This window comes from Loxodonta africana, chromosome 4, assembly GCF_030014295.1.
Source record: "Loxodonta africana isolate mLoxAfr1 chromosome 4, mLoxAfr1.hap2, whole genome shotgun sequence".
NCBI lineage: Eukaryota > Metazoa > Chordata > Mammalia > Proboscidea > Elephantidae > Loxodonta > Loxodonta africana.
This window is the reverse complement of record NC_087345.1, coordinates 177,823,377-177,834,309: the sequence shown is the minus strand read 5'-3', so window position 1 is coordinate 177,834,309 and position 10,933 is coordinate 177,823,377. Positions and strand designations below refer to the sequence as shown.

The 10,933-nt window shown below is 42.7% G+C and overlaps 1 pseudogene; it reads right to left on the bottom strand.

Annotated features, from left to right (window-relative positions):
* Positions 1-779: 779 nt before the first annotated feature.
* Positions 780-4,636, bottom strand: LOC135231338 (uncharacterized; annotated as a pseudogene).
* Between the last annotated feature and the right edge of the window lie 6,297 nt (positions 4,637-10,933).

Sequence of the window (10,933 nt, the reverse complement as noted above, 5' to 3'; positions counted from 1 at the left end):
TACCACTTCTTCTTCCAATTATTCTAGAGTACCATAGAAAGCTGGTGGCCCAAAGGAGGCTCTGGAGTCAAGTTTCACCTTGTGGGGGTGGAGGGGTCGGAGGGTGGAAACCTCATGCAGGAAGTGAGCTGAATGAATTCTGAATGAAAAAGAGGAGGAATGCTTAGTGGTTGTGCCTTAGGCTGAGTTCTCTAGGGAAGGAAAAAATATAGAGAGAGATTTATATCAAGGAAACAGCTCACGCGATTGTAGAGGCTGGAATGTCCCAAGTCTGTGGATCAGGATAGAGGCTTCTCTCAATTCACACAGCTACAGGGGCTAGTGAACCCAAGATTGGCAGGTAAGCTGATAGCTCAGGTCCTAAGAACCAGAGGTCAGAGGAAGTTGCAGGACCCAGAGCAAGCAAAAAACCAGAACATCTGCTTATATTTGAATGCGGGCCATACCCCCAAGGAAACTCCTCTTCAACTGATTGGCTACTCATAGCAGATTCTATCACGGGAGTGATCACATGTAAACGCTGAGAATCATGGCCCAGCCAAGCTGACACACAATCTCAACCATCACAATCCACCCCAGTGAACTTGGCACATGTACACCTCTCCTTAAACCGTATGTAATCTCTGAATAAAGACAATCACAAAGTCATACTTGTGCCTAACATGATACAACTAGCACACGTAAAACCCAAAATGCACTAGCCCCGTTTACATCCTACAAGTGAAGAAAACAAAAATATCTGATGCACACATACAAAGCAGAAATACTCATAATAAAAATTACAGTCCTTGTTTCTACAACTGGTCATGTGGCCATAACTGGCATTTAGAACTACCTTGTTCCATCATGCATACCATATTTCCTTTGCCCTCAGCAAGTACCTCAGCTGGTCATGGTTCTTTACCTGGTTGGGTGACCCAAATCTTCATTCCTGAAGGGTCTGGGTCATTAGTAGTCATGTCAGAATTGGGTTGCTGAAGTTTTCCATTGACCTTAATCACAGGGCATGGTAGTACTAAGAGACACCCTAAGGGATCTCCTGCGTTCCAGGCGTACTCTTTGTTACCTCCATTATGTAATATCAATCCCATTCCCTCTTGGTAATCAGGATCAATCACACCAACCAGTATGGTAGCTCCCTTCTTTTTCTGTTCGTCCAGAGGCTTAAGGATCCCAAAGTGGCCAGGTAGCATTCTTAGCTTCCAGTTCAATGGAATCAGTGATGTGTCTTCAGGTAGGAGCATTCCTCCCTTTGGAACTAAGACTTCTAGGCCTGCAGAGCATAAGGTCATGGGGACAGGAAGCAAAAATCTTGCCAGTGGATCGCTAGGGGTAATAGTAAGTGGTGCCATTCCTGTTTCCACTCCTTAATTCCTGGACCTAAGAATCCTGGCTATGGGAGAAACACCACCATATACTGGACACTGGTTTAGAGCATGTACAGCCTTCTGGAGAACATTGCCCCAACCCTGCAAGGTATTGCCACCTAGCTGGCACCATAATTGTGTCTTTAGAAGGCCATTCCATCATTCTATCAAGCCAGCTGCTTCAGGATGATGGGGAACATGGTAAGATCAGTGAATTCCATGAGCATGGGCCCACTGCTGCACTTCATTTGATGTGAAGTGAGTTCCTTGATCAAAGGGAATGCTGTGTGGGATAGCACGATGGTGAATAAGGCATTCTGTAAGTCCATGGATGGTAGTTTTGGAAGAAGCATTACATGAAGGGAAGGCAAATCCATATCCAGAGTAAATGTCTATTCCGATAAGGACAAAACACTACCCTCTCCATGATGAAAGTGGTCCAATGTAATCAACTTGCCACCAGGTTGCTGGCTGATCACCTTGAGGGATAGTGCCATATTGGGAACTCAGTGTTGGTCTCTGCTGCTGGCAGATTGGGCACTCAGCAGTGGCTGTAGCCAAGTCAGCCTTGGTGAATGGAAGTTCTTGTTGCTGGGCCCATGCCTAAACTCCCTCCCTGCCACCATGGCCACTTTGTTCACGAGCCCATTGAGCAACGACAGGAGCAGCTGGGGAAAGAGAATGACTGGTTTCCACAGAATGTGTCATCCTATTCACTTGATTGTTAAAAGCATCCTCTGCTGAGGTCACCCTTCAGTGAACATTCACATGAGACACAAATATCTTCACTTCTTTGGCCCACTCAGAGAGGTCTATCAACACACCTCTTCCCCACAAATCTTTGTCTCCAATTTTCCAATCATGTTCCTTCCATGTCCGTGACCATCCAGCCAAACCATTGGCCACAGCACATGAATCAGTATACAATCACACACCTGGCCATTTCTCCTTCCAAGCAAAGTGAACGACCAGGTGCACCATTCGAAGTTCTACCAATTGAGAGGATTCTTCTTTACCACTGCCCTTCAGGGAGGTCCCAGAAAGGGACTGTTGTATTGCTGCTATCCAATTTTGAGTGGCGCCTGCGTATCACACAGAACCATCTGTAAACCAGGCACGAGTTTTCTCTTCTTCAGTCAACTGATCATAAGAAACTGCCCGTGAGGCCATAGGTTCAGACTGGGAGAGGGAAGGTAATGTGACAGGAGTGGAGACCGTGGGAATTCGGGCAGCTTCCTCGTGCAACTTACTTGTGCCTTCAGGTTGTGCTTGGTCATGATCTCGTATACACCACTTCCATTTAATGATGGAGTGCTGCTGTGCACGTCCAACTTAATGACTCTGTGGCCAGACAATACCCAATTCATGATGGGCAGTTCAGGCTGCATGGTAACTTGGTGGCACACGGTTAAGCATTCAGTCTGAACTAAGGCCCAGTAACAAGCCAAAACTTGTTTTTCAAAAGGAGAGTAGTTATCTGCAGAGGATGGCAGGGCTTTGCTCCAAAATCCTAAGGGTCTGCACTGTGATTTACCAATAGGGGCCTGCCAAAGTCTCCAAACAACATCTTTATCTGTCACTGACACTTGAAACACCATTGGATTACCTGGATCATATGGCCCAAGTGGCAGAGCGGCTTGCACAGCAGCCTGAACCTGTTGCAGAGCCTTGTCTTGTTCTGGGCCCCACTCAAAACTAGCAGCTTTTTGAGTCACTTGATAAATAGGCCAAAGTAGCACGCCCAAATGAGGAATGTGTTGCCTCCAAAATCCAAAGAGGCCCACTAGGTGTTGTGCCTCCTTTTTAGTTGTGGGAGCAGCCAGATGCAATAACTTATCCTTCACTTTAGAAGGAATATCTCAACATACCCCACACCACTGTACCCCTAGAAGTTTCACTGAAGTAGAAGGTGCCTGAGTTTTTGAGGGATTAATTTCCCACCCTCTAGCATGCAAATGTTTTACCAATAAGTTCAGAGTTATTGACACTTCTTCCTTACTAGGTCCAATCAGCATAATATCATCAATGTAATAGACCAGTGTGACATCTTGTACAAGGGAAAGGTGATCAAAGTCCCTGAGGACTCAATTATGACATAGGGCTGGAGAGTTGATATAGCCCTGAGGTAGGCAAGTGAACAAATGAACCTGTATTGCTGGCCTTGCCCACTGAAGGCAAACTGCTTCTGATGGTCCTTCGAAACAGGTATGGAGAAAAAGGTATTAGCCAGATCAATAGCTACATACCAGGTACCAGGAGACAAATTACTTTGCTCATGCAATGAAACTACATATGAAACGGCAGCTGCAATTGGTTAAGTTTTCCATAATCTACTGTCATTCTTCAAGATCCGTTTTTTGCACAGGCCAAAGAGGCAAGTTGAATGGGGATGTGGTGGGAATCACCACTCCAGCATCTTTCAAGTCCTTTATGGTGACAGTAATCTCTGCAGTCCCTCCAGGAATGTGGTATTGCTTTTGGTTTACTATTTTCCTAGGTAGGGGCAGTTCTAAAGACTTCCACATGGCTTTTCTACCATAATAGCCCTTACTCTATTTGTCAGCAACGGCTAGTTGCTGAATATATTTATTCCAATTATGCATTCTGGAACTGGGGGAATCACTAAGGATGGGTACAGGGACCCACTGGACCTACTGTGAGATGGACATGAGCCAAGACTTCATTAATAACCTGACCTCCGTATGCCTCCACTCTGACTGGTGGACCACAGTGACATTTTGGGTCTCCTGGGATTAGTGTCAGTTCAGAGCCAGTATCCAGTAATCCCCAAAAAGTCTGATTTTTCCTTTTCTCCAATGAACAGTTACTCTCATAAAAGGCTGTAGATCCCTTTGGAGAAGTCTGGGAAAAAGATTAATAGTAACAACTTTGGCAGTGTATTGGAGTCCTTCCTCAAGGGGACCCAGTCTCCCCTTCATTCAAGGAGTTGTGGGTCTTTAAACTGACTCAGATCTGGGAATTGATTGAGGGACCTTGACTCTATTCTGGTGATTTGAGTTAGACTGCTGTTCATGTGACCTAGAATTCGTCCATGTGTACAGATCAAGTAAATATTTAGTAGATTACCTATCTACTTCACTCCTACGGACACCACGACTAAGTAGCCAACACCATAAGTCCATAAGAGTCAGACTATTCTGATTACTGCTTTGACTCCGCTGTCCATTGCTGTAACCATGCCAACCTTGTCTTTGCCAATTGAGTGCAATCACTTGGCCCCTACTACCACTGGATCCAATCAGCCCCATTGTAGTTAGGTGTCTTAATTCACTTAGGGCAATTCCCACTGTCAAATCTGATTTACATAAAATAGCAATCAAAGCCATCTTCAAGGATGCTAGAGATCCCTATACAAATTTGTTTCTCATAGTTGTGGTAAAAGGTGTGTCCTCTGGGCACTCCATGTGCGGGTCTGTGGGTCCAACCTGATAACTCCACTCTAGCATGCCAATTTCCGTAAGCCTTTGGATACCTTCTTCTACAGTACACCAAGACAGGTCTGGTACTTCAATTTGATTTAGTGTAGGCCACCTCACAATTCATGCTTCAGCAACTCGACCGAACAATTAGTTCTTTTCCTAACTTCTCGAGCTGAAACACTGAATGAAGAATCTGTGCTTAATGGACCCATATCAATAAACTAAGACTGATGCATCTTTACATTCCTTGCACCATTATCCCTCGCCCTTATAGCCATTGCCACACATATTTCCCAGGTTTCTGTTTGTACATATTAGAAAATTCAAGCAGTTCTTTTGGAGTGTAGAATACTTCTTCCTGGTTACACTTTGTACTTCACCTTTTGGGGCTTGCTGGGACTTAAGCCTGATTATAGGTCTAGGAGTCAGAATCGGTAGTATGGAATTGTTTTGAGAACATTCAGCATTGTTTTGTGAAGCATCTGCCTCAGGCGATGCCCCAGGCAAATGACTCAGGCAAGGGCTCTTTAGAGGCAGCTGGGCTAGGGCTTTAATCTCTTTAGATGGGAGTGGAGGAGCTAATGGTATTTCTGGGCAGGGTGGTGTAGCAGAGAAACATGAAGTAATCTCTTCAGATGGGAGTTGTTCTGCTAGCAGGAGTGATTCAATGGAATTTAGGGGCTCAGGGTCCCCAGCTTCCTGATTATCTGCCCATATGTCCGCATCCCAAGTTTCAGGATCCCATTTCTTCCCAATCAATGCCCTCAGTTTAATTTCAGACAGCTCTTGAGCCTGGCAATTGAGCTGGTGTTGTAATTCAGCTTCTCTTACAAAAAGACTCCAGGTTTGGTTTCCAGCGATAACAGCTTGTTACTACAAGAAATAAGGCTTTCTTTCAAAGCACAAGTGGAAGCTTTGAGGTCATTTATGTAGCATTTGAGCTTTGATTCTGAAGCTGTGAGTGCATCTCTTTCACCACTTTGTCTAGCAAAAGTAGGACCAATCAACCAACTTCCTTATTCTTCTCATTGTGACAAAACTGTAGAAAGATATCACACGTGTTCACCCAGAGCCTCACCTTTCACCAATACCTGATCTACTGGTGTTGATATTTTGCATATTTGTATCACTACCTCACACCATGGATTTAAGCAGTAGCCTGTTTACTGCTGGAAGCAGGGTCATCAACATCTTTGAGACTAGCCAGACTTGAAAACCAATTTAGAAAACTCATTCTTACAATTTTGTTTCTCTAGAACCACTCTTGGTACCAACTGTCTTAGGCTGGGTTCTCTAGAGGAGCAAAACCAGCAAAGTGTATAAACAAATATAGAGAGCTATTTATATCATGGAAATGGCTCCCATGATTGTAGAGGCTGGAAAGCCCAAATTCTGTGGATCAGGATAGAGGTTTCGCTTAATTCACTTAGCTGCAGGGGCTGGCAAACCCAAGATCAGCAGGTCAGAGAGCAGGGCTCTTGCTCACAGGCTGTGAAGTTCGACAAATTCCAGGACTGGCAGGCAAGACTGCAAGGCTCACCTGATTCACGTAGCTGCAGGGGCTGGTGAATCCAAGATTGGCAAGTAAGCTAAGCTGATAGCTCAAGTCCTAAGAACTGGAGGTCAGAGGAACATGAGGAAGCTTCAGGATCCAGAGATAGCAAAAAGCCAGAACATCTGCTTATATTTGAATGCAGACCACACCCCCAGGGAAACTCCCCTTCAATTGATTGGCTACTCACAGCAGATTCCATCATGGGCTTGATCACATATAGACACCGAGAATCACGGCCCAGACAAATTGACACACAATCTTAACCAGCACAGGTTGCCATGCATAGTCTGGAACATTGTGAATGGGGAATGCTATCTAGACATTGGCCTTATTTCCTTAGAGGAATGGCTTTCATTATTTAAGAAGCAGAGTGCCCATGGATGTTGGATTAAAAATAATGTCCACTTTGGCAGGTCAGGTAGGTTAAAACTTTTTTTAGTATAAATAAAATCACAAAAAGCTTATTAAGTCTGATTCTCTGCCTGGACTATCCAATCCCAAACTGTGAAGTGTCTTGTTTTTGTTAGGTGCTGTCAATTCAGCTCCAACTCATAGCAACCCTATGTACAACAGAAGGAAACACTGCCCGATCCTGCGCCATCCTCATAAACGTTGTTTGAGCATATTTTCGCAGCCACTGTGGCAATTCATCGTGTCGGGGGTCTTCCCCTTTTTCAATGACCCTCTAACTGACCAAGCATGATGTTCTTCTCCAGGGACTGGTCCCTCTTGATAACATGTCCAAAGTATGTGAGATGAAGTCTCATCAATCTCGCTTCTAAGGAGCACTCTGATTGTACTTCTTCCAAGAGAAATTTGTTCATTCTTCTGGCAGTCCATGTTATATTCAATATTCTTTGTCAACACCATAATTCAAAGCCATCAATTCTTCTTCAGTCTTCCTTATTCATTGTCCAGTTTAGCATGCGTATGAGGTGATTGAAAATATCATGGCTTGGGTGAAGTACACCTTAGTCCTCAAAGTAATATCTTTGCTTTTTAAAAAGTGATAGAGGTCTTTTGTAGCAGATTTACCCAATGCAATATGTTGTTTGATTTTCTGACTGTATTTCCATGGTGTTGATTGTAGATCCAAGTCAGATGAAATCCTTGACAAGGTCAATCTTTTCTCCATTTATTTTGATGCTGCCTATTGGTCCAGTTGTGAGGATGTTTGTTTTCTACATGTTGAGGCATAAACCATGCTGAAGGCTGTAGACTTTCATCTTCAGTGCTTCAAGTCCTCTTTACCTTCAGTAAGCAAGGTTGAGTCATTTGCATATTGCAGGTTGTTAATGAGTCTTCCACTAATTCTGATGCCACGTACTTCTTCATATAGCCCAGCTTCTCAGATTATTTGTTCAGCATAAAGTTTGAGTAAATATGGTGAAAGGATGCAACCCTGATGCACACCTTTTCTGACTTTAAACCAGGCAGTATCCCCTTTTTCTGTTTGAACAACTGCCTTTTGGTCTATATAAAGATTCCTCATGAGCACAATTAAGTGTTCTGGAATTCCCATTCTTCAGAATGTTATCCATAGTTTGTTATGACCCATACAGTCGAATGTCTTTGTGTAGTCAATAAAACACAGACAAACATCTTTCCGGTATTCTCTGCTTTCAGCCAAGATCCAGCCGACATCAGCAATTGTATCCTTCATTCCAAGCCTTCTTTTGAATTCAGCTTGAATTTCTGGCAGTTCCCTGTCGATGTACTGCTGCAATCGCTTTTGAATGATCTTCAGCAAAATTTTACTTGTGTGTGATATTCAAGATATTGTTTGATATCTTCCACATTCTGTTGAATCACCTTTCTTAGGAATGGGCACAAATACGGACCTCTTCCAGTTGGTTGGCCAGGTAGCTGTCTTTCAAATTTCTTGGCATAGACAAGTGAGCAACTGCAGTGCTGCATCCATTTGTTGAAACATCTCGGTTGTTATTCCGTCAATTCTCGGAGCCTTGTTTTTTGCCAATGTCTTCGGTGCAGCTTGGACTTCTTCCTTCAAGACCATTCGTTCTTGATCACATGCTACCTACTGAAATGGTTGAACATCCACCAATTCTTTTTGGTATAGTAACTCTTTGTATTCCTTCCATTTCCTTCTGATGCTTTCTGCATCATTCAATATTTTGCCCATGGAATCCTTCAAAATTGCAACTCGAGGCTCGAATTTTTCTTCGGTTCTTTCAGCTTGAGAAATGCCAAGCGTGTTCTTCCCTTTTAGTTTTCTAACTCCAGGTCTTTGCACATTTCATTATTTTACTATGTCTTTTCCAGCTGCCCTTTGAAATCTTCTGTTCAGCTCTTTTACTTCATCATTTCTTCCATTTGCTTTAGTACTCAGCGTTCAAAAGCAAGTTTCAGAATCTCTTCTGATACATCATTTTGGTCTTTTTTTACTTTTCTGTCTTTTTAATGACCTCTTGCTTTCTTCATGTATAATGTCCTTGATGTCTTCACATCATCTGGTCTTTGGTCATTAGTGTTCAATGTGTCAAATCTATTCTGGAGATGGTCTCCAAATGCAGGTGCGATATACTCAAGGTTGTATTTTGGCCCCCGTGGACTTGTTTCAATTTTCTTCAGCTTCAACTTGAACTTGAATATGAGCAATTGATGATCTGTTCTGCAGTCGGCCCCTAGATTTGTTGTGACTGCTGATATTGAGCTTTTCCATCATCTCTTTCCACAGATGCAGCAGATTTGATTCCTGTGTTTTCCATCCAGTGAGGTCCATGTGTATAGTTGCCGATTATGTTGTTGAAAAATGTATTTGCGATGAAGAAGTCGTTGGTCTTACAAAACTCTGTCATGTGATCTCAGGCGTTGTTTATCACCAAGGTTATGTTTTCCAACTACCAATCCTTCTTCTTTGTTTCCAACTTTTGCATTACAATCACCAGTAATTATCAATGTATCTTGATTGCCTGTTCGATCAATTTCAGACTGCAGAAGTTGGTAAAAAACTTCAATTTCTTCCTCTTTGGCATTAGTGGTTGGTGCATAAATTTGAATAATGTTTGTATTACACGCTCTTCCTTGTAGGCGTATGGATATTATCCTGTCACTGCTAGCTTTGTACTTCAAGATAGATCTTGAAATGTTCTTTTTGATGATGAATGTGATGCCATTCCTCTTAAAATTATCATTTCCAGCATAGTAGACCATATGATTGTCTAACTAAAATGGCCAATACCAGTCAATTTCAGGTCACTAATGCCTAGGATATTAATATTTATGTGTTCCACTTCATTTTAATGGGTGTTTAGAGCTGTTTCTTCTCATTCTGAGTTGTGCCACATCAGCAGATGAAGGTTCTGAAATTTTGACTCCATCCACGTCATTAAGGTTGACTCTACTTTGAGGAGGCAGCTCTTTCTGAGTGCCTTGCAACCTGAGGGGCTCATCTTTCAGCACTATATCAGACAATGTTCCACTGCTATTCATAAGATTTTCACTGGCCAATTTTTTCAGAAGTAGACTACCAGGTCCTTCTTCCTCACCCCTCACTTCAGTTTGTATCTTGTAAAATCAAAGATCTCTTACACAGTCATAAAATAATTTTCCAATTCAGGGAATGTAACCTTGATTGTAAGACTAAATATATAGCCCATATTCAAATTCCAGTAATGTTCTTTAGAGCAAATTTTTACCCCTGATTCCAGATCCGATCCAGGATCACACACTTCACATTTAGTTGTCTTGCCTCCTTAAACCAAAAATCAAACCCACTGCTGTTGAGTTCTGACTCATAGCGACACTATAGGACAGAGTAGAACTGCCCTAGGGTTTCCAAGGCTGTAAATCTTTATGGATGCAGACTGCCACATCTTTGGCCTGCAGAGTAGTTGGTGGGTTCGAACCACTGACTTTTTGGTTAGCAGCCACACTCTTTAACCACTGAAACTCCAGGGCTCCTTCATGCCCCCTATGTCTCCTTATGTATGGAAAAGTTTTTCAGTCTTTGTCTTTTATGATCTTGCCATTTTTGTAGAGTATGGGCCAAATACATTGTAGAATGTCCCCCAATCTGAGTTTGATTGTGCCTCACAATTAGACTCAGGTTGTGTATCTGGCAGGAATACCATATGGGCTCTGGAGGTGCACTCTTGTCTATGCCAAGAAATTTGTCAGACAGTTACCTGGCCAACCAACTGGAAAAGACACATATTTCTGCCCATTCCTAAGAAAGGTGATTCAACAGATTGTGGAAGTTATCAAACAATATCATGAATATCATACGCAAGTAAAATTTTGCTGAAGATCATTGAAAAGTGATTGCAGCAGTACATTGACAGGAAACTGCCAGAAATTCAAGCTGAATTCAAAAGAGGACATGGAATGAAGGATACGGTTGGTGATGTCAGATGGATCTTGGCTGAAAGCAGAGAATACCAGAAAGATGTTTGCCTGTGTTTTATTGACTATACAAAGACATTCAACTGTGTGGGTCATAACAAACTATGGATAACATTGTGAAGAATGGGAATTCCAGAACACTTAATTGTGCTCATGAGGAACCTGTACATAGAACAGGAGGCAGCCATTAGAACAGAAAAAAGGCT